This window comes from Motacilla alba, chromosome 13, assembly GCF_015832195.1.
Source record: "Motacilla alba alba isolate MOTALB_02 chromosome 13, Motacilla_alba_V1.0_pri, whole genome shotgun sequence".
Taxonomy (NCBI): Eukaryota; Metazoa; Chordata; class Aves; order Passeriformes; family Motacillidae; genus Motacilla; species Motacilla alba.
The window spans coordinates 6,345,976-6,372,214 of NC_052028.1; the positions used below are offsets into that span (position 1 = coordinate 6,345,976).

The following is a 26,239-nucleotide window of genomic DNA, read 5'->3' on the forward strand; positions in this document are numbered from 1 at the left end:
CTAATTGCTGGAAATATTAGTTTGCTGACACAGGCTCAGCCCTTTTTTGAGTCTAGAGAAACACCATCTTACTCTGACTTCAGAAAATAATTATATCTATAACCTTCTGTAAATGGCATCTAAAATTTAGCCTCGTCTATAAAGGCTGCTTTAGGTTTGCTGAGCTCAATAAAATAGATATTAAACAAAATATCAATTGTAATCTGAATATGTTAGGGAAAACTGGACTATCAGTCTTTTTTCTTTATTTTTTTCTTAGATTCGGTGATAGAGGTCTGAACCCAGCAGCTGCAGCAGTGTTTGATTTGTATTGGCAGTGTTATTTCTGCATGAAAGAGGTGGCTGTATTCTCTGGGGGCTGTGAGATGCTGTGTTTGTGATGCAACAGATACATGGTAGGCATTAAGCCTCCTAGCTCTGTATCTTGCTTCTGGAAGAAGCATATTAGGAAACAAGGGTTGGAAAAAGCTTCATGGATCAATAAATCATGCAAGTATTGCTGTTTCATAAACTTCAAATCAAACTTTACATTATTTAGGATTTTTGTCTTAGCTGCTGTACTTGGAAAACTATTCAGGGATGTCATTGTTCTGAAGGGTAGAAACCTTCTAGTTTCCAGTCTGAGAGAATTCAGTTCATATGCATTTCTTCATCTACCTACTTTAACCTTTAGCTTAAATTATTCTCTTAAATGCCTAATCTTTATTGAGAAGTGCATTTATAGAGAACAGTCATATCCTCTGATGAGCTGTTCACTCTTCTCATGTAATAGTTTCTTCATTCTTTTGCCAGTAGCTTTTTTCCTTTTGTATGTTTCAGTCTCACTTAACTTTTAAAAGTATGAATAACATAATAATGACAAAGATTAATGTTTTTCAGTCTCTCCTGGAAATGCCTGTTTCAATTGTCTCTAACTGCTCATTTACTTTTTTCACAATTTTATCCCATTGGTGGCTCATCCTGTGGCTCATCCTGTCACCTAGACTGGTGACTAATATGCCCAGGTTTCTTTGTGACATCTGCAACTGATGAGCTTACAGCTTCTAGCAAAATTCCCTGTTATTAGTCCTCTGGTGAGCTGAAAGACAGTGAGAGCTGAATGTATGAGTTGGCCCTGTCATGTTAGTGACCTAGATAATGTTCTTAATTTTGCTTGCAGCAACTTTGTAGGACTTCTCAGTCACTTTATTTGTGAATCTAGGGGGAAGAGAAGGATCACAGTTGTCTGTTTTCTTAGCTATGGATGAGGTTAGTGAATTGCCTTTTAAAGAAGTGAACTACAAAGTCAGGACCTCCAGAGCTGCAGCATCTTTAAAGTGAATTTACTAAAGTAAATTCCACTTTACTGTGGAAGTGTCACACCTGTCATAGTCACACCTGAAAGTGTCATATGCCTGATAATTTGTATGAGGTGCATGGCTCTTAAGAACCTTAGAGGTGCTGCAAAAGAGGAATTGAAGGCTTCTGAGGCCTCCCACCAAGGTGGCCACTTTGATTCTTTTTTACAACCAAGTCTGAGCATCTTCTAAACTTCAAGAAAATTCAAAGGTTTTAATTACCACAGTTTATGAAGGTTTGTGACTGAGGACAAAGTATTATTCATTTTGTGTCTATCTTCCAATGAAACATGAAGATAAATAGAGATGTTAGCCTCTGGGTATAGCCTTCAGTTGGTTGTTCCAGTATCCTTTGAACTTGTGAAGAATGGGAGAAAATATGAACTGATGAATATTAATGAGTTTGGCCTATGTTCCTCTTGAATACTGGCAGTATTCAACTGGAGTAGGAAAAAAGGCAGCTGATGGGCAAGAAAAATGATAAAGGTGTTGAAAAAGTGATACCTGTGAAAACGTCCCTGTATATTTAAATTAGTTTTTCAGCTATGTATTAGCAGGCTCTTACCTATATCACCTTCAGCTGGGGCAGCAGTGCAAATTCAGTCATGTTTCCACAAACTTCACCTAAGGCCTTTGTGAATTTTTATTAGCTGAGAATTCCCTGTGCTGTGCTGCACTAATAACTGTATCTGCCCTATAACTTAGGAACACAAGGGACAACAATGATTGAACACTGTTTGTTTTACTTATTATTGGTAGCTACCTTAATTCCCCAGAATATTACATCCCACTGCTTAGCAGGCATTTGTACACTGCTGTATATTTAACAGACCTTCAGGTTATAATTTCAACAATAAAGTGCACAGCTGGGTGGCAGAGGGAAGGAAGTGATTGCCAACCAGAGTGTGATTCAAGTGTTTGTTGGTTTGGTTTTTAATAAAATATTCAAGGTCAGAACCATTTTATTTTTTAAAGAGTAGCAGAGTATCTAAAGACTCCAGGTAGGAGATGAAGATCAGGCATTTCTAAAGAGTGAACCTGGTGAAATTAACCATTTCTTGTGCTAATGCCATCTGTCTCAGTTTAGAGACAAGTTCAGGAGAGGAACACTCTGGAATGAGTGTTTCCTCTAACAAAAAACAGGGGTTCCAACAATCCCTTTCTGCTAATGAGAAAATTAATACTAGTGGATGAAAGTGAAAAAAAAAAACAAACAAATAACCATTTATTGACAAAATGTCCACATGGCATGGGAAAAATGGCAAGGGTTTTTGTCTCAGGGAATTAAAAAACAAAGGTTTGCCCATGAGCTTGGGAAAAAAAACAGACAGGAGCATAGTGAATCTCTGATGTTGGTCTCCTCTTCACAGCAGATGAAGCTGGTGGATTTAGGGTCCTTTCTTTGGCTGGGTTGGCTTTTCTGAGGTCTGGAGCCAGGATGGAGCAGCCACTTGGCTCCCCAGTGGTTCCCCTCTTCTCCTGTGGATAGTCCTCTCTGGCCTTGGGCCAATCCAAACCAGACAGCTCAGGAAAAGAAGGCCCCAAAGGATTGTTGCCACAGTCTCCAGGGCCAGGGAAAGGGAGAAAAACTTGCCTAAGCTAACAAAAAACCAAGCTAGCTAAGCAACAGAGAGCCCAGCCTACCTGGCACCATGACAGGGAGTGCCCCTGCCAGAGCCCCAAGACTCCTCCTGCCCCAGACCCACCTCCAAGTACAGCAACCATCCCTGGGCATAGAGCAGACCACAAGGAAACAGAAAACCCCAAGGCACCATCTTCAGTGTCCCTTGATGTGCCCACACCCTGGCAAACTTCTAACTGGCCTGGTGTCTGGGGTCTGGCAGGAGGCTACTTTGCTTAAAGGTTTTCATACACGTTCTGGAAACACTTCCCCTCATCTCTGCAACGTAGCCAACCCTCAAGCAAACGAAATTGCAGTTAAAAGTATGATGTTTGGGAATAATCTTTCTAGCAAGTAGTTTACTTTGCTCAAGACTAGCACAATTAAACTCTGGTTGCAGGAAAACACATTAAAAAAAAGTTTTTCCAGCTCTCTTTTATTTGCTTTCAGAATTTCACATATAAAACAGCTATTCCAGTTGGTATCAGCTGAGCCCCTGAATTCTTCCCATTTTGTATGATGATTTTGAAATTGAACAACAGGAATGGTGGTTTGGGTGGTTTTGGACAGAGTGTGGGTTTTGGAACACTCAAAAAACAGAATTCTTTATTCCTTTGCTGAGAACAATACCATGGAGAAATTCTTGGCAATATGAATGGGGTTTTCCCTCTTCTGTGTGAAATATGGTGAAATATCTGGCACAAATAGGGAAGTCCAATTTTTCCAGTGCTGTGGACAGATGCTGGTTTGGGATAGCCTCCAATAAACCACTCTCAGGAGTCACATATGTAATTCTTGAAACAGACAATTACAGCAAGTAAGCCTCAGTCTATCAATTAATGCTTGAAGAGTTGTTCAAGAAAATCCTTCATACAGAATGTTTTTTTTTTGGTTGTTAACTGAAAGGATAATTTTTCTCTGTTTCATTAAGTCAAACACATGTGTTACTAAGGAATAATGCTAAGTATTAATTTATTTTCCTTTCTAATTTTAATTATAGTGTGTACAGAAGCTTATAAAAAATACCTGATAAACTTTTCCCTTTCCCTGCTCTCAGGTCCTCAGAACAGAGGAAAATAGTAGATACTTTAAGTGAACTGAGTCAGATTTGCATCTTGAGGAAAACCTCACAGCCATTAATACATACATAGACATAAGTAGACTTGCATGAACTTGCTCTAAGAAAAGGAAAAAAAGGATGTAGAAATTTACAGGTTTCCTGCAGGACTTAAGGACTTTTTTCAAAATTTCTTCCTTTATGCCACCAAAACTGTGGCAAAAGCAAAAACTCCAAAAACATTTTTAACAGAGAGCCAAGGCATTGCTTAATTATCTAGCTAGGATGTTGTTCTTGCCAGGATGTCCCACAGAATAGCCTGGGTGTGCTGCAGAGAGAATCATTCCATGACACATGGCTTTTACTAGATTTTTCTGATCTTTTATACAGCCAAAACTTGTAGAATCAAATTGGGTCAGTGTTCATTGGTCCCAAGTTGGGTAATTCTTAGAATTTGGTCTCCTTTATTTGGGCAGAGGCATTTCTGAGAACTCTATTAACCAGATCATGACAGAATGAGATCTACAAAACAGGAAATATTATGTGCTTACAGGTCTATGCACAATCTGTGAAAGAGTCAACTACAGGAATTGATGTGGAATTATTTCTTATTGTTCACTTTTCCTTGTAGTAAATTCCCCAGAGATGAGGCCTTGTGGTTCTGGTTCCTGATAAGTTATTTGGAATGATACTGTCCTAAGGCACTTTTGGATTGAGAGGAGAACCTTGGTTAGGTCTGTCTGTACGACAGGGTAATAGAATAAGATAAGTTGTGAAGGACACTTTTCACCTGAATTAAAGCAAAATACCTACAGGGGCTGTTTTATTCACTTAATTTGACTTGAGGCAGATTAGTATCACTGACTACCTTTGAGAAGAGCTAAGAGAGACTTGCAGAAGGACCACACTTCTTGGTAGGAATATGAGTTCTTACCCATTGCTTTTGCCATTAAAGCTGGGCTCCAAGCTCCTCAAGAACAGTTAAAATGTAGAGCCATTTGCAGTGCTTTTGGGAAAATGCCATAGCAGCTGTCGCTGCACCAGAGGCTGTTTGTGTGATTGGAAGTTAGAGTATTGTTTCATGCCCCTCATCAGTTTGGAAAAAATAAAAAAGGAATACAAATGTTTTGTTAAAATGGACAGGTGTTTAAAAAATTATTAGCTTTAAACCAAAAACAGACAGCTGTCTGTTCTTCAGTGAATTTAGAGGAAGGCTTCCATTAGTTTCACTGTATGTGCACCTTGGTAAGAAAAGCCAAATGTTCCATTCCCTTCCTGAGCTCTGTGAATTCAGGCAGTGAAGAATTCTTAAACACAGACACATTCAGAAGATCCTGCATATCTACAGGGAGTTTTCTTCACTTTCTGCATGTCCATCCCTGCACCTCACCACACCTGTCTTATAGCTCAAGACAGAGTCTACTGACCAGTGCTACTCTTGCTATACACCTTCACTGATGTCTTTGGAAAAGTTGAAGCATTATTTATGATATAAATTTACCCTCCACACAGTATCTGTAGGATTTGGGGGTGATGTTAACAATCATGAACACTCTGCTTTGTTAGTCACTAAGAGATTTTAGGATTATGAACTTTAATAATCTTTGCACAGTGGATTTTGACAAATATCAAACTTTAAAGCCTCTTTCTTCAGAAGCTGCCTATGTAATAGATTATTTACAGATCACTGTTTTTTCTTGCTCTGTATTTTTCTGCTTGCCTCAACAATTCAGTATAATCAATTCACTCAACTCTTCATGAAAAGAGACAGAGTAGAAAATACTTCAAAACATAACTCCTGTTTTCTCCAGATACCTCTCTTTACACATTGCATGGTTTCTGTCGGTACATGTTAATCAATACAGACTGTAAATCTAAATGGAGGTTACTCAGGATCTTACACAAGCTCCCTTATGCCTAGGATTCATCTTTCTGTCAACAATCTCTCTGTTTTGATGGAGGGACCCTTTTTTCCCATGTATAACTAAGAAGTTATGCATGTGTTGATATCAGTGGCTGAAAATCTGATCCAATGTGAAGTGAATGGAAAGTGATGGAAGCTTTTCTTCCAATGTTGGGTTATATATATGAACAGGAGATATTTAAATTTTTTTATGGTTAGAACTATGGTTTCAGATTATGTTTTCCACTGCAGTCCTGATATGTGAACTGTGAGAAATGCTGCTATGATTTCCACATGTGTGAAAACCAAGTAAAAGAGAAATGTCTGGGAACATGCATAAAAAAAATCTGACATGGAAATGGGTACTTGGCCACTTCCATAATTTAATGTCAGTCTTGCAGACTTTTTGGATTTACTGGTAAGGTGATTTCATCATCCCAGTGTTCATGAATCTCACCTGTCTATGGATGTTGTCTGAACTTCAGGGGTCCTTTAGCTGGAAGGGTGCCTATTATGAGAATTGTTTAATGTGCCATCTCATGGAAATGAAGCAGGATTCAATTAGCCCTGCATTACATCTGTGGAGGCAGCGTTTGCACTGGCAATGTCTCCCTCCATGGCCTAAGATCAGAATTAAATCACAGGGGAAAACCTTTTTTTGTTAGATAATTATTAAGTAGCTGTCACAATTTCAGCAACATCAGATTCTGTAAACTGTATTGTAAAGGCCAATTAGGCTTTGGCAAAAAGAGGAAAAGTCAGTTTGAATCCAGTTTTGTATTTTCTGACCCCACAGGAAATTGGTATATAGCTAATGTGAAATCCTTATTACCTTTGTTTGCTTAATTATAGTTTTAGGAAAATGGATACTTATTAAGCCACAATATTTAAACTCAGTTTTTAAAAAAATTGAATAAGAATGAAATCTAGTTATGGGGCAAAGAGAGAGAAAAGGTTTCTGTAAAGACAGTAGGGTTGCTTTGGGTTTATATATATATATATATTTGAGAAATGGGATAATTGTATTTGCAGTTGACTAAGTGCAAATATTTTAGATTTGTAAAAGGCACCTTTGAATTGCAGTGCAGATAGATGGCCTCTTCCATTCCATTAGTATTCTGGGTGTTTGGGATGTGCCAGCTAAATGCAGCCATCCTTTGGGAGCTTGCTGTAGCCATAGCAACCGGGCTGCAGTCTCGAAGAGCCGCGCGGCGCTGGCACCTCTGCAGCGCAAGGTGCTCGCTCATTAATCACCGCGCTGCTTAGCGGCCACGGGACACGCCGCTCACTGAGCAGCCGAAGGAAACTCAGGGGTGGTTTGCAGTCGGTTTTATGCTGCTGGAGAATTTGCTGGCGGTTTGAGAGGTCAAGTCTTGCCTGCTGCGGTGCCTCCCCAGCTGCCAGCGCTGGAGCCGGTCCTGCCGGGCAGCTCCAGCTCCCGTGGGAGCGGCCGGAGCGCAGCGGAGCCCTGCCAGCCCTGCCAACGAGGCACAGGCTGACACTCCTCTCAAGCCTCTCATGGCTGATGAAATCTCTGCAAATCTTTACAGGTCATCTCAACGTGATCTGGGCAAGGCTCAAAGTACAGGGATAAGGCACTGTGGTGACAAGAGAGTCATAAAACTGAGTAATATTTGAGTACCTAATTCCTTTGAATTCTCCTGGAAGTCCCAGCTGAAATGCAGTTCATTTTCTCATCGCTTATGATGAAGTCCAAAATTTAATCAAAAGTAACTCGCTGGAATTAGCTGTATAGGATTTTCACTCTCAATTGGATCTCAACACCAGGGCTTATGAAGAGAGAAAAATGAAATGGCATCATGAAGACAAAATGTTTATGGCCTACCAAAGAATGATGGATGAAGGATTAGAATCATTGATGCCTTGTGAAGGCTGGCCTAGAACAGAGACTTGGCAGAGCTAAAGAATAAAGTAGGGATCTTTAGGAGCCTCAAAGATCCACTTTGGGCAGCACAAGAGCCCAGCCAGGGCTACACCCAAGGTGAACCAAAATGGTCACAAAAAGCATGACAGGTCATGGGGTCTCTCACTTGTAAAAGTTTTGGTCCATTTGCGTATTGGAGTTCATTGTCCAATTGCAGCTTTAGCCCATGAAGTGCCATCCTTGTTTTTCTCTCTTCAGTCCATGTTGCTTATACTCTTGGGCCTGAGATTTGGATCATTTGTCCTTGGTCCCAGCTAGAGAAGGAACTGTTTTGTCTCCCTACCCTTCGAAGAGAACTCACCATCCCCTAATATGAAGCCCAGACCCACACATTAAAGCAGCACAGAACCTGAAAAATATAAAAATTAAAACCTGAGGCATCATCATCACAAAGCATCTTCATCTCTTAGTAAAAAAATAATGTCTTATATCAATGAAAGTCAGTATTCCTCAGAAGTCTATACTGATGCAAAGACAAAGCCATAAAAATAATTTGCATTTCATGGAATGATGTGAACAAAATATTCTGGAAGCTGAAAAAATGTCTCAAGTAATAATAATGACAAGTATGCCAAATTAAGGTGGTATGATTAAAAAAAGATAACTAATGCCAAATCAGCTAATAAAGTCAGCTATGACAAATGCACAGCTGGTTAAAAATTAAAGGAAATTATGCAAAATAAATTTCATCCAAACATATTTATTTTTATGTGAAAACCTTATGTATTCTGAAAAATGTGATCAAGAACATTGACAATTTGAATGTTTTGTTTTTCCAGTCCAAATTTCCTTTCTTTAAAATCCAAATAATTAAAAAAGTTATGTTTTTAGAGATAGATAAAATTCTTAGCACATTATATATATATATATATATATATATATATATATATATATATATATATATGTATGTATGTATGTAGTTGTGGCCCTGCATCTGTTAGAGGCTTACCCTTTAAATCTAGTAAAGTTGTCAATAATCTTGAACCCAGTTAGGCAGAAACTGTAGAGTCCAGAAAGAATTGAAAAATGCAGAGTGGAAAACATATCTGCTATCAACACATTTTTCTATCCCCTCCCTGAAAAGACTACAATGTATTTTCCTTAAATATTTGCAAGACATTTAAATAAGAGGATTAATCTAATTCTGAAGAATTGGTCCTTCCCCTCAAAAGAATTTGTACTGTCCTTCTTAAGGTTCTGCTCAAGAAAAATTAAACCAATTAATGTCAAGTTTAAATCACAGGAGCATCATTAAAACAAGCATACAAATCTGATAACTTTCTCCTTTTTATTGGCATAATATGACTGGGTGAAGTTTGGAGGAGATTTGTGCAAGTTCCAAGAGTTGTGTCAAAAAGTTTTTCTTGGAGTGAGAGATTTGACCTAGACCAGGTCAAAACGATTCACAGCAATAGTGTGGCTTTGCAGCCCAGTTTCTCCCAGCGTCTTCTTGCAAACTGTAAGGCTGCATTTATATCTGATTTAATCTTCTGGTGTAGTCCACCTTCTGTGGCTTAAAGCTGACTTAATAAAGGTTGTGAAAATCTTATACCAGATTTCACTGGAAGTAGTGTCATGTTACTTATTCCAAACCTTACTTGGCATATTAAATTATGTTGGCATTTAAAAAGCGCCTATATTTTCACTAAAATCAGTTTTCTAATAAATCACACTAATTACCTTTTCCATCTTTTTTTGTTTTTTTAATATGGTGTGCTGAGAAAACCAAAGTGTCAGTGTTAACAGCTGTTAGGTGGTTTATTTCATTAGAATATGAGGCCTGCACAATTTTATCGAAACCACTGTGCAATGAAGATCAATTAAGTTGAAATCACATTTTTTATTTGAGTTTGATTAGATAAAGTAGACAATATTGTAAATAGTTTGGTTTTGATTTTATTTCTGAAGGCAGCTGCATTCTGTTGTTTTCAATATGGCTATTTCAGTGCCTGAGACAGATGTTGTGTAGGCACAGAAAGCTACACTTGCTGTTCCAATGTCAGCATAATTACCCTTCAAGAAGACATTGTAATTCTTTTAAAATGATTTCCATATATCTGCAGGAATCTGCAGAACTTCCCCTGTCCTTCAGATTTGTAAGAATAATATTCTTTCAAAGCAAATCTTCTTACTTATCTTTCTTTGGGTCAGTCTAGCTTCTCCTGGTAGAAAAAGTTTCTTTCCTAATGCAATTGTTAATGAATGAGCTGCTTTTAAGTAAGTTCTGTTTTGCAGCTTTGATGTTTCCATATGTAGTAGATGTCTGAGACTTTTTGAGCACAATTCTTTCAAACCAACGAGAAGCAGAATTCCAGGTCTGAAACTGAGTCTAGCCAGTACTGCGCTGAATCTTGACAGGCATTTAAAAACACGAGCAATAGTGTTTGTTTGGATGGCTGGTGTGAGACAAGGTAATCTGTAAAATCCTCCTCTTCATGATGTGGAGGCCCAAGGCATCCATAAAAGTGACCTGGAGGCCGAGAGCCAGAAAATCTTTGAATATAAGCCTAAGTCTAACCCAGTGACATTAGCAAAAAAAAAAAAAGGCAAATCCTTTGCCTTTTTCCCAAGAAAATTTTATACGACTTAAGTTTTACGCAATGATTGATCAGTAAATGCTTTATCACTTCTTGCTCTACCTTCTCATTGATGTAAGCAACAATACAACTTCTCCTTTATCCTTCATCCCCATCTCCACACACGACAATCAGTTAAACTTGCACAGTGCAGGGTTTCATCTGCTGATTTACACATTAAGGTGATTTCTGTGGATGGCAGTTAAATGAGGGCAGGTGCTGTTGCTAGTGTTGTCAGCAGCTAGATAATTTGGAATTAAATATGAGTTATCAGTAGTTCTGTATCCCAACTATCACTCACTGAGATAATGCTTGGATAGGATATATTTTAATCACATTTCTCCCACAAGATGTATGGTGGCAACCCCATTTTCAGTTTTTGTCACAATCAGAACATATCTCTCATAGTGCCTGTCTTCAAGATAAAAATTAAGCATGTTTGTTGCAAATATTCTATGTAATATTAAGTAATTTTTATTAGACAAAATTTAACTCTCTGCACATAAATAAGAAAATGAAAAAAAATCCTTAATGCAGAAATGTCTTGGTAATATAAATTCTTACATTAAACATTAAAAGTAAAAATACAGAAGTAAAGAAAATGTAGTCCTATCCTGTGTTTTAAGACTATGACTCCTGTTATTTCATTATCATAGCTATCAGGCTAAATTACCAGAATATTGCCTTTGCTCTTTGGAACTCCCATAGGTCTTAGATTACCTTCAGAGATGAGGATTGTATTCCCTTAACTTCCAATAGAAGTTATTTAAACAGCTACAAAATAATGCTTTGAATTCTCAATAAGTTTCTTCTTTCTGGTTTTGCTTGCTGATTATGCTTGCTGTTGCACTATTTTTTTTTCCTGAGGAGTCGTAACCTAAACTGAATTCTGACATTCTTTCACTAGCACAGACATGTTTACAACTGTTGCCTAATGAAATCTAGGACAAAATATGAAGAAAATTAATTATCCACTAATGCGAACTATCTGCAGCTAATTCAAATTACTTCTTTCATCAGTTCCCAGACCTTCTAAAGAACAAACACTAATTTTTCTAGACATCAGGTGTCTAGCGCAAAAGGCTTTCTAATTAATTAGTCCTTTCTTTAATGTTTACATCTGAGATAATTAAAGAATAATGTCATGAAGAATGTCCAGGAAGATGAAGAGTTTTTTTAAAGCAGTATTTTTGCAGACAGTAACATAAATTGAAGAGTTTTCTGCACACGTTTGCTTGAAATGATTCCCTTTTCCTTTAATGTAAAGGAATTCACAGCCATGAGAAGTTAAAATGCTGATCAGAGGTGTGTCATTCCAGCAAATAAAGCCTTTCTCTTTGTGTTAATGCTGTAGGATATATTCAGATTCTTTTGTTTATACCTTCAATTACTATTGGAGTAGCATTTCTATTGGAAACACCATTCTATTTACCAGAAAATGCCATGAGGAATTTCAGTGTCTGGTGCTTCCTCCCATGGAAGGCCAGCGAGCACAGACTGGTCCTGCCAGTCTGGTTTGGTGCTGCGCCTCTCCACGGCTGCTCTGTGTGCAGGGATAGAAGATGACTGAGCAGAGGCAGGCTGGAATGATGACATTTTTCCATATTTCCACAATGAAGATGTACACAGGCATAAGGCCAGAGCCTGGAGACCACTCACCCTGTCACAGTGCTGCTGCAGCTCATCCTACCTGCCCCAGTGGCTGCTGCCCTGACTGTCCTGTCCACAGGGCAGAGCACATCTGTGTCACTCATCAGGCAAAGCAGAGAGTTGTGGCAGTAAAAATACTTCTGGAGGTAAAGCATAATATGACTAAGGGAGAATGAAATGTTTAAGAACACGGAGATGTGAAGAGTAATAAAAAGGTACTTCTGCTTAAGGGAAATTTATTTTTAGAAGAATAATCTAAAAAACCATAATCAACTCCTATGACTGAAGCTAATGAAACCACTAAAACATAATCACTGCCTAGGGAGGCAAAATTATGCTGTGTGAAATCAAACTAGGGTGTTTCTAATTGTCCTTATGTTGCATGCCTGCATAAATATATTTTCTATATTATATGATTTACCATTACCAAATTTTAGATAAAAGCACAAAGCATATAATTTTAAATTGTGACTGTATATATGGTGAAAGGAGATACCCAATTAATTAAGATGCTGCTTTGAGTTATATGTATTGTAAAATAGCATTCTTTCTGCTGGCAGTAGCTCTTTACAGCATATATAGATGACAGTATATGTGTAAAATTAATCAGTAAGGAGTTACTTTGAAAACTACCTCAAGTTTCTATGGTTGTTTTCATTACAATATGAAATATTAAAAAAAATCATCCTGTAATATATTTACAAGGTTTATAGTTCTACGGAAGAAGGGAATTTTACTTTGTTTAGTATTTTCAAGGAAGATTATTCTATATCTTAGTTATAGTTAAAAGTTTATCTCAGGACTGATTAAACTGCAGAACACTCTTGCAAGACTGCCATTAATTTTCTGACTTAGACTGCCAAACAGAGAACCTCAAGATAAAATTACCTTTGTTTTCATACTTGAGTCTGTCTAAATTCTCCTTTAAAAATCAGTTTTAAAGAATTAGTGAATTTTTCTCTGTATTCACTTAGTGATTTTCTCATGCAGAATTACTATAGTAAAATTCTATAGTTTAGGATTTTTGGTGGGTTGACATTTGGTGTTCCCTTATTACCACTGATCTGGCACTGCCACGAATTGTTCGCTTTATCATTCCTCACTAAACCCCCCACCCGGGCAGCAATCACATTTCAGTGGTTTCATTGGCATCAGTCATTTTACGTGCTGGATTTGCCTTTCCTCATCTCTTTGGAATAATCCTGTTCTCCTCCCTTGATCAGCCTCCATATGCTCAACAGGCCTGCTCATGGCATCCACTTTGCAGCAGGGAAGAGGAGCAGCCTGCTCATGGAACAGCAGTGTTTGGGCTCAGGAGTTCATCTGCAGGATCCAGCCCTGCCATCTCTGCACAGCAGCAAGGCCTGGCCTGCACACAGCAAACATTACATTACAATGCTGAGATTCCCAGGGAACTTAAAATAATGGAAGGCTCTAAGCTGTGTGCAGTCAAAGCCATATGCTCTTAGCTAAAGGGTGGAATGTCATTGCTAGGTGTGCTCAAAATAGGGTGATCACAGAAAATTTAACATCACATTCATAATAGAGGAGGGCTGTTTGAAGTAATGAAGGGTTTGGGGTTAGGTTTTTTTTAAAAAAAAATATCTGCTTTGTTGCCTTGAGAACACAAAGTGAAGTAATGATATTTTGGAGTTTGGATTGAAATCATATTACTTGGGAAAAGACTGCATTAAACTTCAAAGGAGCTTATGCCTTTAAAAGCATTGCTGAACTTTGCAGTTTGGCAAAATGTGCTTACTCACACACTTCAGTTAAAAACGGCAGCTAAAAATAGTTAATACAATCAGAATATGCATAAAATAAGGTGTCAAACTATCATCTCTGTTGGATGAGAGCTGAAATGGAAGCTAAAAATGTTAAAGGTCAGACTGTGATGCTTCTAATTTTGCAAGGTAATGTAGGTTAGCAGTTTTTGAACTTGGGGATTTGTCCCATCTATGTGTAGCTATATCAAAGTTAGTGTGCTAAGTCCAAGAAAATTGACTGAACTCGGGACATACCAACTGAGATGTTTGCCCCATCCCAAGAGATACAAATGAATGCAGGAAACTGCATGAAGTCAAGTAGGAAATAATCACAGCCTAAATAGTTTCAACTATGGAAAAATTCATTAACTATAAGAATGTGCACAAAATTCCTATCAGTCTGTTGTCTTTTAGATGCAGAAATTTCCTGTGGGTAAGCAAATGAGAGAACACCTGGGATTCCCAGTGCAATGGTAATTCAGGAGCTGGAGCATCTGTGTCAGATGAGATGATCAGCATTCAAGTCAGGGGCCAAAGCACTTGCTAAATATTTACTTGTCTAGGGAGGAGCAGAAGCTTGGTACCAGAACACCTTTATTTTGTGTGAATACCTTATCTGTTAAATTAATGACTATTCTGGATGGCAGAATCTTGGAAAAAGAAATCAGGGAGACCCTCAAGGCAGAATAAATTACAGCTGTGTACCTCCTGACAAATGTTTGTATAATTGTTTATAAAATCCTCCAGTGATAACTATGCCTTGGTTACCCCAGGCAATTAATTTCACTGTTTCTTCCTTAGTACCAGAGATTTTTCTCAGTCTCTAAACTGGGGTGTTAGTGTAGTTTAAGCCCTTTGATCTTTCACTTATCTACTGTAACTATCAAATTGAAGCATTCCCTGCTCTTTTGCTCTTTCTTTTGTTATGCTTCCTAAATCTCTGATTATCTACCTCAGTTTGTCCATGTCTTTGCTAAAGCACAGCTGACAGCTTCATTTGTTTCACAGAAGCAACACTTGCTGAAGCCTTGCCCAAGGTGACTAGAGAACCATTGTGACAAGGATTTTTCTCGTTGTTTATTGGGTGTATGAATGTTTGTATGCATGTGCACTGTGCTTTGTAGGTTTTTATGTTGTATGTGTTTACTAAATGGGCACAAACATTTATAACATTAATTTTGTTATATGTTTGTAATGCTGTGACATTTCTGCCTCATGCTTCACTTAATAAGGAATTTAAGTCTGTTTTTAATCTTTAGCAATTTAGTGTCAGATTTTTATTTTCAGTCTGTCAAGACCACTGTGAAGTCTAGACCCTCCCCCGATGTCATGGGGCATTTCTTATTTTGGTGGGAGGTGCATATTTAATAAATGTACTCTCTCTTCCTTTCTTTAGGTTTATAATGAAAATATTGAATAGAACACACCCATGAATCAGCCTCTGTAACTTTGGTGAGTAACTTTTACCATTTCATAGTAAACCACTATTAATAATTCCATAAACCTGGTAATCCCAAACGTGTTTGTACCTATTCTTCACTAAGTTTCTGATGATTGTACTTCCCTGATTCAACTAATAGAATATGATATGTCAAAAACTCTACAAAAATTGATATACACAATATTTGTTCCTCATTGAAATGACCTGTTGCCCTGTTGGAGAAGAAAATGAGAAAATGAGTTTGACATGATATGTCCTGGACCAAAACATACCAGTTCTTGGGCATAGCCATGTTTTTCAGATTCCATGTTACTTGTGACAAATAAAGGGGGTGAAGGGAAATTTAGTAATTCATGTATGCTTCCCAGCCTGTGGTTTATGGTTCCTATATTCCCTTTAATGACAGATACTGCAAATTACATTTTTGGCTTGGCAGTTCCTCACAGATACCTAATGAATTTTAATATGTCTGATTTGTTGCAGCTAGTTCAGTGACTTCATCAGTCAATATGTGGGGCTTGTTTTAATCTGTTTTTCTTCACTCCAGACTCTTTTCTCTGGTGTTAATTGTTCTACCCACCTGCTTGCAGTTAATATTCTAAAGCAAGAATACCATGCAGCATGTGAGGTGTCCTGGCGTTCTGATAGCTCTCCTTCTACAGTCAGTACTAGACTGCCTCTTACTCCTAACATCTGCAATGTTTTCTTGTTGTCTTTGAATCTTTTGCTGGCTTCTTTCCAACCTATGCTTTAACATTCCTAATTTTCTTTTACGTACTCCTCCTATATTTTTAGTATAACCTATTTCCACTTTCTTTGTGCTTCCTACTTTGCCTTGACACTGGTGACGAGCTTCTGATGTAGTTATTTTCAACTTCTATATTGGGATAGGTAATTTTTGTGGAACTGCAACTCTTCATAATTTTTTTTCCAGTCATTGCTTGTTTTCCCAAAGGATTTGATGAATCTATTGAACTTTCTTTTCTTAGAGTCTATTTGTTACTATCCTGCTATCCAGCCCCCTTTCTTCCCCAAGTTTCATTAGCTCTTGCCATACCATGGTCATTTTCATCCAAACTGTTTCTCTTCCTTTCTTGTTGATTAAGTATACAACAGTCTTTGCACAGATTTTTTTCTGCCTTCTCAATGTGCATGTGCATCTCTAAAACTTATCAGCACTATAATTTACAGATTAATCCATGTTGTACTGTATTCATTCTGGTTTTAAAGGTTTTCTGGGTAGTGTAAATTAATATCTTGGGTTGTGCCCTGGTAGTTGTGGTATTTGTTCACAAAAGTTCTTTTCACTGCATTTTCATGCTTTAGTCATCTGCAATGGGCACTAACACATTTCCAGACCTTCAGCAAAGGTAATTTCCCAAATTTGGATCTCAAGTGTCATGCATGAACATGGTGGCCTTTTCTGTTGCACTAACAGGTGTAATTTACTAAAGTTTTTTACTACTAGTCATTAAATGCTCATTTTTAAGTATTCCTCTTCAGCTTCTCTTGTTTCTTGCCCACACTTCTTGCATTAATGTATACATTTCCCAAGCATTGGGTAGATTGAGCCATCATTTGGCTCATTTCCTTCATATAGCATGTCCAAGCTGCTGGATTTTATGCTTATAAGTGTTTTTCTCTTCATTATCACAATCTAGAACTGGTAACTAAATACGTTTTGAGAAAACTTGTGATTCAAATCTCTGCAAGAAGTTACTGATCCCAATATTGTCAAAAAATATTGTCATAAGTCTATTTGCTGTCTTGACTCCTGACCTCACTAGCAAAGGGCAGTGCTCAGAAGCATGTTCAGTATTTATTGAAACAAAGAAGAGGGAGAGACTGTTCATGCAAAGCAGTATTACATTATGTGAGACTACACCTTGTCCTAACTGAATTTAAATGGCAGTGGTGGGAGGGAAGAGGAAGCTTTTAGTCATGGTTTTTAGACTGCTGCATTAAGTTTGTTCCTGCCTCCTTGGTCTTTCAGAACAGCACTGCTTTTAGTGCTGTTTTTAGTTACATTATGTTATCATTCAAAGCAAAGTAGACATTCTCTAAAGGAAAGGAAAAACATCCCTAGACTTACACAGTGCTCAATTTATCTTTACAGATACACACATGAATTTTGATTTTGTGTATAATTTTCATTTACCATATGTGCAAGCTTATTTCATCATCAGTTATACTATGTGTTGTCATAAACAAGCCTCTATTAACATGTTTTTTATCTTGCAAATATGTGCTTTTCTTTTCTGTTCCAGTCCTGAAAAAGTAGTCATCTTAGCACTTTCTGCAGTGAACATCACCAATTTAAAATAGTCACTTAGTGCATGGCAGTGTGACAAATGCAATATTGCTTGACTTTGTTACCAAAGACATGAAGCATCTTAGAAAATATAGGGTATGAACAGCAAGGCAAATTCTGTAATTTTGAAGATACAACGTAAACCTCAACTGAACTATGTCCCTAAATATTTATGCCACAAGGAAGTATGAGAGCCAAAAGGCTGGCTGGAGTTACAAAGATGAGAGAAACATTTCGGACCATGGAATCCAAGAGGGCTGAGTTTGGCAGGGACCCCTGGAGATTATCTTGTGGAAATCCCTGCTCAAAGCAGAATCAACTAAGCAGGTTGCCCACAACTGTGTCCAGTTGGGTTGGGAACACCACCAGTGGCAGAGAAGCCAGAGCCTCTCTGGGCAGCCTGTTTGATGGTTACTGGTGGTATCTGATCAGTTTTGCAGTAAGACCCTTTCTTATGTTTAACTAGATTTTTTTTTGCACTTCCATTTTTGTGCTTTTTCTGTTGTCCTATCATTGGATACTGATATAAGAAAAAAATTTGTACAATGAAGATGTGAAAACAGTGGAACCGGATGACCAGATAGGTGGTGAATGCCCCATCCCTGGAAACACTGAAGGTCAGGTTGGATGTGGCTCTGAGCAACCTGAGCTGGTTAAGAGCCCCTCTTTGCAAGAGTGTTGTACTATTTGACCTTCAAAGGTCCTTCTCACCCAAATTATCCTATGATTCATGTTGGAAATTCCATTAACTCCTTCTCAGTAGATAGATTCTGCATTGTTTCTATGCTGATCATATTCAGACAGTATGGGATGTAATGTGTCCAACATGACACCATGATCCTGATGATGATGCTGCTGGATATTGATTGTCAGCACATCTGCTTTATTGCCATTTAATTCTCATTCAGAAAGGACTGTGATGTTCCCTGGCCATTCCAGTGTGCAGCTTTTGTCTTGGTGTGTACTGTAAACTCAGCAGGCAGTGTTAGCCATGTGGAGTTCCACTCATGGAGCACTCAGAGGCCCTTGTCAAAAATTCTTCCCAGGTGACAACTGCTGTGACTGGTACAAGTGAAATAAGAGAGAAAAGGGGAAAAGGTGCTCTGAAAGGGATTGCTCTTTGTCATAAACTTAAATTGAGAAATTAATTTATTTTCTTGGGAATTTAAAATCAGAAAAATACAGGCAGACAAGTTGATATAGTGTGTAGATTACAAACAGCCTTTCTTCCTATCAGGTTGGAGCACTGAATACATCTAAATAGTACTGAGAAGACTGAGATGGAGAGTGTGCATACAGTATTACACAGATTGCATTTCTGCTTAAATGGGCTATTTAGTTAACAGAAATAATTTTCCCATTTATTTACATGTGCATGAGGAAAAAACATACAGAATTAAATCTGAAGAAAGCTCATGAGCTCCTGTCTTGAGCCTTCAACTGCTTTGAGAGTACTGGCCTGTCTGAATTTCTTGACTGCTTATGGTCCTGGTTTATTCTGACTATTAAATCTAGAAAATTCTTTGTGGCTTTCCATAATAAAGCAAGGAATAGAAGCCTTGGCAACTCAGACTTATTAGGATTGTGCTTGTGTTTTGTTCTGGATGAGCAATATTTTCATTTGCATTAGATTTTTGACAGCTACTTTAACAGCAACCCTTTGACATGTATTTTAAGTAAAATAAATACTTGAAATCATAGCTGTAAATCATAAAGGTTTTATAATTTTAAGTACATATAGCAGACAAAATTGTCATTATCTAACAATTAAGTTGCATGAATTATTAATTTTTAATAAAAAATAAATTACTTGCTCTCTAATTAACTCTGTAATCAAGATCGTTCCAGTATATCATTATATCTCTTAAGATTTCAAATCCTAACTGTGTTTCAATTGGCATAGTATTAAAATAATTTTTTTCACTGGAATGTATAATTAATAAATGTGCAAGTTGTTATCGTGATTGTTTTCCATTAGCTCACTATACAAAAAGAGTATGCCAAGGTATATGAAAAGCTGATTTCATTATATTTTTAAATTTGTGGAGCTGTCTCTAGTGTTCACTGAAAACCAGACCCTATATCAAGCTTTAGTCCCCTTGGTATGCATGAGCTGCTGTGGAACTTTGAAGAGATTTACCCCTTGGCCAAGATATTAATAAGTTCTCCACTGGGATTGCTTTAGAAGAGCAGCCTTGTATGAATCCTGGCAGAGGAATTTTTCCATGGAGCTTGATGGACTTAATCCCTTAAACCCCAATGAATGTAGAGTACAATGGATGCATAATTCCATAGGTGTTTTTGGAAACTTTCTTGAATAAACTCTAAATAATACAAGAGTAAGAAGAAACCTGGCGTGAATCATCAGATTCATGTTCACATTGATTCATTCCCATTTCCAAATTCCACTCTGCTGGCCAGTGGTCTACAAAATCCATGTGTATATATATGTGTGTGTGTGTGTATGTGTCCATGTGTGAATCTATGTATGTTTATAGATACAGGTGTAGATGTATACACAAGCCCTGGCTGGATAGCGAACTCCCAATCACTGTGCCACAGTCACCAAAGAGGCATTTCTTGCAGAGGTTTTGGTAGAAACTCCTTTGTAGATGGACCATTTGTAAATTGCAGTCAGGAGAATTTATCAGACATGCAGATAGATAAATGTAATTACTGACAGACACTCTGAAGTCCACATAAATTAAATAGCATGTTTTCAAGAAGTGTTTTGGGACAGCTCTAAGAAATTCTGAATGGTTGGTTTCTCCAAAAGCCTAAATTTAAAAAAATAAGTGCTCATAAATGTAAAAGTGTTGGTAACATATTTGACCTGATGTAAAAACACCATCCAATGTGAACAGACAAAATTCGCCACAGCAGGAGGCATCCTGGTGACAGCCCATGTGTTTATATGCCACTTATGAGGGTGCATATGAGGAGTGATTTTGAATAGAACTAACCTGTCAAAAACATCTATCTCTTGCAATTTATGTGGTCAAGCAAACAAATACCAAATTGGCTGCCTGTTAAGTGTCCTCCACAGAACTGAAGGAACCCTGAATTATGAACAGAAACTATAACTGGATATCCAAAATTTTAAATGCTGAGATTTATGACAATTTCTTGAGCATTCAGTCTTGTGGATACTGAAATAAAATGCATATAAAATTCAGATTTTATTTTACATCTACTCAATTAGATTACAGCTCATATCATACCACTGACAGGCAAAATTGATCACAACTCCCTCTATATACATACATACATGCATATATTTCCTCTGCTTTCAAGGATAGTAAAATTTATTTAATGAAGGAAAACAGAATCTGGCAGCAGGAGAAAGAATATAGAGAATTATTATTCAAGTACATTGTGTTATCCTGTTTTCCCTAGAAGTTTTTTTTTTTTTTGCACGAGTGTCTTGTCCTGATATCAGCATCACCTCTTTGCCAAGGGGTAGCATAATTCTGGTATTCTGAAGGATGGCTTCTACATGGGCAGGAAAGCAGTGACATGAGATGTCTGTGTCTTTCAAGTACAAATTAATTATTATCTCTTGAGAGAAGTCCCTCAAAAATATCTAAGGTACAAATTAATTATTATCTCTTGAGAGAAGTCCCTCAAAAATATCTAAGGTATTTTCTTTAGAAAGTTCAGTCTCGAAGGAACGATAGACTCCCAGTGAGAGATTCTTCATTAAGCTGTGTATAAAAACAATGCACAGCTGTAGTTGAATAGTTGAAAGTTGATTTGGCCTCAGTGAAGAAAAAATAGTGTGTAAAGATATGTGCAGGAGCACTTCACTGTGACACCAGTGGTACAGCTGTGTATTGTAGAAAGAAACATGTATCAGGGGTGATTTGGAATGAACTTTGGGCTTTGAAAAGGGAATAACCCCTGTACAGTTCCCACTGTCTGGGGCAAACCTGTGAGGAAAAGCAGACACCTAAAGACTGCTTGGTTCATTTGTAGCTCCTGCTTAAGGTGACTTTCTGCCCTGGCATTTTATGGTATTAAGGCAGAAATATGACCCTCATTGTTGTCACATGGAACCCAGTCCATGGCACAGATTCTGACACTGAGTTTTGCAGAGCTTTCCAGAGTGCCTGAGAGGTTTTGAGAAAACTGCTGTGGATGAACCAGTTATAGCAACGTGTGCCCCCAACCTCATAGACTGGGCTGTGAGTCAGCTCAGGGCTTATCTCAAGGCTGAGCTTTGCTATCTGTCATGCTGTCTTTACACTTTGTACCCCGCTCCTCTATTTCCTTGCACAGGTTGCCTAATAAAAGGATGCAGTGTTTCCCACAGTGAGGAATTTCTGAGTTATTTCTGTAGATTACTAAATTAAGCGTTTTTTTTATATAACTGCTAGTGCCTCTTTTCAGTGAGGTTAAAATACAAGTTTCTCTTTCAATGAATTTTTTTTTTTGCTTAGGCTTTGTACATAGCGTGATGTTAATATTTGTACCACAGAGTAGACTACTTGCAGGATTATCATTCTTCTGTTCCTTGCTTCTATGGTTTGTAAATCAGTGTCAGTAGAAAATTAAATAAATAAATAAACAGATGTATAGATATATATCTGTCTCTATCTCAAAATACTTGACAGCAGTGGTTGCTACATTATGCTTTGGTTTCTCCCACCAAGCTACACTTTGCAAGTCTGTTGATCTGTACTTCCTGTAATAAGGATTTCCTGTATGTGACCACGAGAGACATACATAACCAGAAATAAACTCCATATGGATGTTTTCTGTTTTTCTTGGAAGCTCAGCTTGAAACCACTAATACTTGAAGAAAGATTGTGTTGGCAGTACCACACTAATTTGTTCATGAAATATGCAGCCCCAGAACCAAAATAAAAATGTTATATAATCAGGATTCTTAGTGAAAGAGCATTCTTTTTCACCTGTATTCATATATCATACAAAAATTACTAAGAACTACTTGAAAATTTTAAACTATACAAAATGTATCTTTGTTCTTTCTCCCTTTAAAGTTTAAATTACGCTTTAAATAAGCCTATTCTCATTTAGGAATTTGGAACTAGACCTTTCACTAAAAAATGGGTGACTCAATTTTTAGTTAGCTCCAGTAAATTTACATTGTGCTGTAACTAAAAGTAAAATTAGTGACGACAACTTAAAATTCATTAACATTCAGTAAAAAAATTCATTATATAATCACAAGAAAAATTGCTCATTCATTTGTTTGTGGAGTCTGTAAAACTGCATTTTGGAAAAACACTTTTCTGGCTAATATGTGAGAAGATCATAAATAAATCTTTGTACACCCTCTTACTGCAATATGGATGAATCAGTGCTAGCATTAATTACTATGCTTGAATACTTTTAATCCCTGAGAGTAAAAATTTTATATAAATCATGTTTTGCATAAAACCAAACAATTTTGACTCTTGGTGGACTTTGTGTTTGTGTCATTGTCCTGGTGTTACAATAAATGCACGTCGTGTTTACCTCTAGATAGTTACACTTGTAGAAGATTAGAAAGTTCAACTCTAAAGTGCAGTACTGATTACTTTTATTACAGTTCCTGAGATTTCATAATGAGACAATCCATTTCATAATTTGCTATTTCCACCTCTATACAATGGATGGAGTTGACAGTGAAGCATGTAAAACTCTTATTATGTCCTCTGTCCTAAGAAAAAGCTGTTTTCAGATAGCCCAGACTTTAGCAGGACTTTATTAGTTTAGTGTCAACAAGTTAGAAAGTTATCAGAAGCTGAGATGAAATGTTAGTAAGTTTTCTGCCTAGTTTTCCTTTTTGATAGAAAAAACCAAACAAAACCATAGGGATGAATGCATGTGCTGAGACCTCTCCAGGGTCTGTGTGATAAGGACTTTTTTTTTAGGGAAAGTGATGCTAAGCAAAAAGACCAAACATTCTTATTCTTGGATAATGCTAGTTAGTAAGATTTAACACATCTCGCAGAACTACAAAAAGTCTTCCTTTTGTAGTGCTTTTATGATTAACTCTGAAATTGTAGGCTTGCTAGTGGCTGCTCTTATGTAAGTTCATGTTCTCTTTTGCTTTGAACTTTTAAACATCTTTTTCCCTAACAGGGTGAGAAGTTTCCTCAGAGTTCTTCAGCAGTCAAAACTTTTTGACCTTTTAACCTAAGATGAGCCAGTGCTAAAGAAACCAGCAGAAAGCAGTAAGCTGACATGGTAACTTACGCTTTATCTCAGATTTTGATTGACTGTGCTATTTCAAGGTCAATGCAGACTATCAATGCTTTCAAGTCAATAAAATTTGACCTGTTCGACATGTACATAAATGGTTTTCCATTATACTGAGAATTCAAAGTGTCTGTATGAATCAGTGGTTTATAGCACCTTTTAAACAGAAGATGGTACCGATTCAACCCACACTGATAATGATCTAACTATGACAATTAGTTGGAGTGGAATTTTTGAAGTCTCAGAGAGCATGAAATTTGCATGAGTAAACTGAGTGTTTATTGCTAACTATTTTGAAGACAGTCAGCATACCACATTCCAAACGTACTTAAAGCCCTCCTGGGATTTAGTACCTCTATAAGATGTTTCATGTGTTGACTTGTGCATGTTCTACGTGTAACTCTAGTGCCAAGTGGTAAAGGACCGTTCAGTTTACAAATTCTAATATCTTCTCATGGGAAGCAGAGGCAGTGCAGTTTGTTACAGGTGTATCTATATGAGGACCCCACCATATGATACGAGACCTGTGATATCAATGTAATACAAAAATTGAAAGCTCTAACCCTCTGGTGCTCATGTACATCTTCTTTTAATTTGTTCTTTTGTCAGCTCTCTTCTGTACTTTGAGAAGATTCTCTCTCCCGCTCTGGATTATTCCCCATCTCTGTAGCTGTGCTCTTCCTCTGGATTGTCATTACTTGCTAGGATTTGGATGCAGCAAGTCCACTTAGATTAAGGCAGTACTCTGTGAACACAAGGGTAGCCACTATCTTTGAAAGAATGGATGATCCACTTAATATAAGGGTCAAGACAACACAGAGCAATTAAAAGGACATATTCATTATATGAGTCATTGAGAATGTAATGAACTGCAAAGTCATGGTGCCTTGGAAGACAAATTTCTCAAATTCATGTCTGGTAATTAGAGAACAAGTCCCTTCTTCTATTTTTATTACCAGGCGGCATTTCTGATTCCACAAGATCTTTTCATAGTGCTTAAATTCCCTGAGTAATACTCAAAACTCACACCAGATTAGCATTCTGTGTTTTGTTCTTCATAACATTTGTCTCAGCAGGATAACGAATAACTGGAATAATTAGTGAATCCTCTTGCCTTTGCAGTAAAAGCAGCACGATCTCTACCCCGTGTACAGAGAACATCCATCAAAATGAATGCAATGGCCTTGACAGGAAGAAAGGCCAGCTGCAGCCTGGCATGTCCAGCCTTCCTGCTCGTGTCAGCTGCATACCAAAGTGAGTATTTCTGGAAATGATCCACAGGACAGAGAATTGTGCCTCCCCAGCCTTCAAGTGCAGGATAAGGCCTTGTTAAAGAGATGTCTGGGCTCCCCTGGGTGACACAGGTGATGCTGGTCACTGGGTGGGACAGGTAGCCCAATAAACACATCCACAGAACAAGGATCTGTCTCTGAAGCATTTGCAAATGAAAAAACATACTGGCCTAAGTATATTAGACAGTGATTTGTAAGGAGTAATTCCTATGTTAAAGCAGTATCTAAAGAAATAGCAGGGGAAAATGCAACCCCAAGCCTGAGGCTGTTCTATTAGAGTTTTTGTCTCAAGAATCTCCATTGTGGAGCAGATCACTCAAAGAATCTAGCTGATACAAATGAAGTACAAGATAAAGCACCATTGGGCAGTAATCTTAATGATGATATTAATACTTCATGAGAGGTATGATAGGGTTAATGCTTAGAAATTGGCAGAGCTGCCTGGTTCATTTGGCAAATTTGGAATGCCTCATTTTGTTGAAGTATATGACAAGATAAATTTAAAGAGAGTTCAAGTGACAGATTGCTTTATTCTCATTATGGCATTATTTTTTGTAGTAATATTTTCCTGTGTAATATTTAAGCTAGTATTTATGCATTTTGGAACAAATCTAAAGATAGGCAATTACCTGATGGTTTGATTAATTAGCAGTTAGTGCTAGGAGTGAGAAGGTCTTGGTATGGTAAGAGACTTTCAAGTTATTCTAGTTTCATAAGTAAATATATTCTTGCATGAACTAGCACCTTCTCAGAAAGAGTCTAATATTCTGTGTGCACCTGGGCATGTTTTGTTGTTTTTATTATTAATCATGGAATATCAAATTACTTGAAAAGCTGTAAAACCTGCTCAGGAAAGATCTGTTTTCTCTCTACAGTTTGATTTGGGCTTTTTTAAGAGATTATTATTTCATTGCATCCATCCCCTCAAGGTCATTCTTTCAGGAATCTGTGTACCAGAAAATAAAAGCCTTCATGGAAGGTTGCTGAGAAGAGAAATAGAGGCAGGTGTTTTGCAACATGAGATCTGGGAAGCAAATATATGTGAACAGGCAAGCCATATTATGCCCCATGCAGATGTCTCCTTAATGGAGAGCTGTTTTCCTGGGATATGATGAATAATTTGAAGTATAGAT

The 26,239-nt window shown here is 37.5% G+C and overlaps 1 long non-coding RNA gene across 1 annotated transcript in view; it reads left to right on the forward strand.

Moving 5' to 3' along the window:
- LOC119706315 overlaps positions 1-26,239 on the forward strand; it is a 209,587-nt gene that overhangs the window by 92,359 nt on the left and 90,989 nt on the right. The window contains exons 3-5 of the long non-coding RNA XR_005258504.1: positions 15,252-15,307; positions 23,698-23,802; positions 24,937-25,068. This is a non-coding gene — a long non-coding RNA (uncharacterized LOC119706315). The remainder of the gene's footprint in view (positions 1-15,251; positions 15,308-23,697; positions 23,803-24,936; positions 25,069-26,239) is intronic.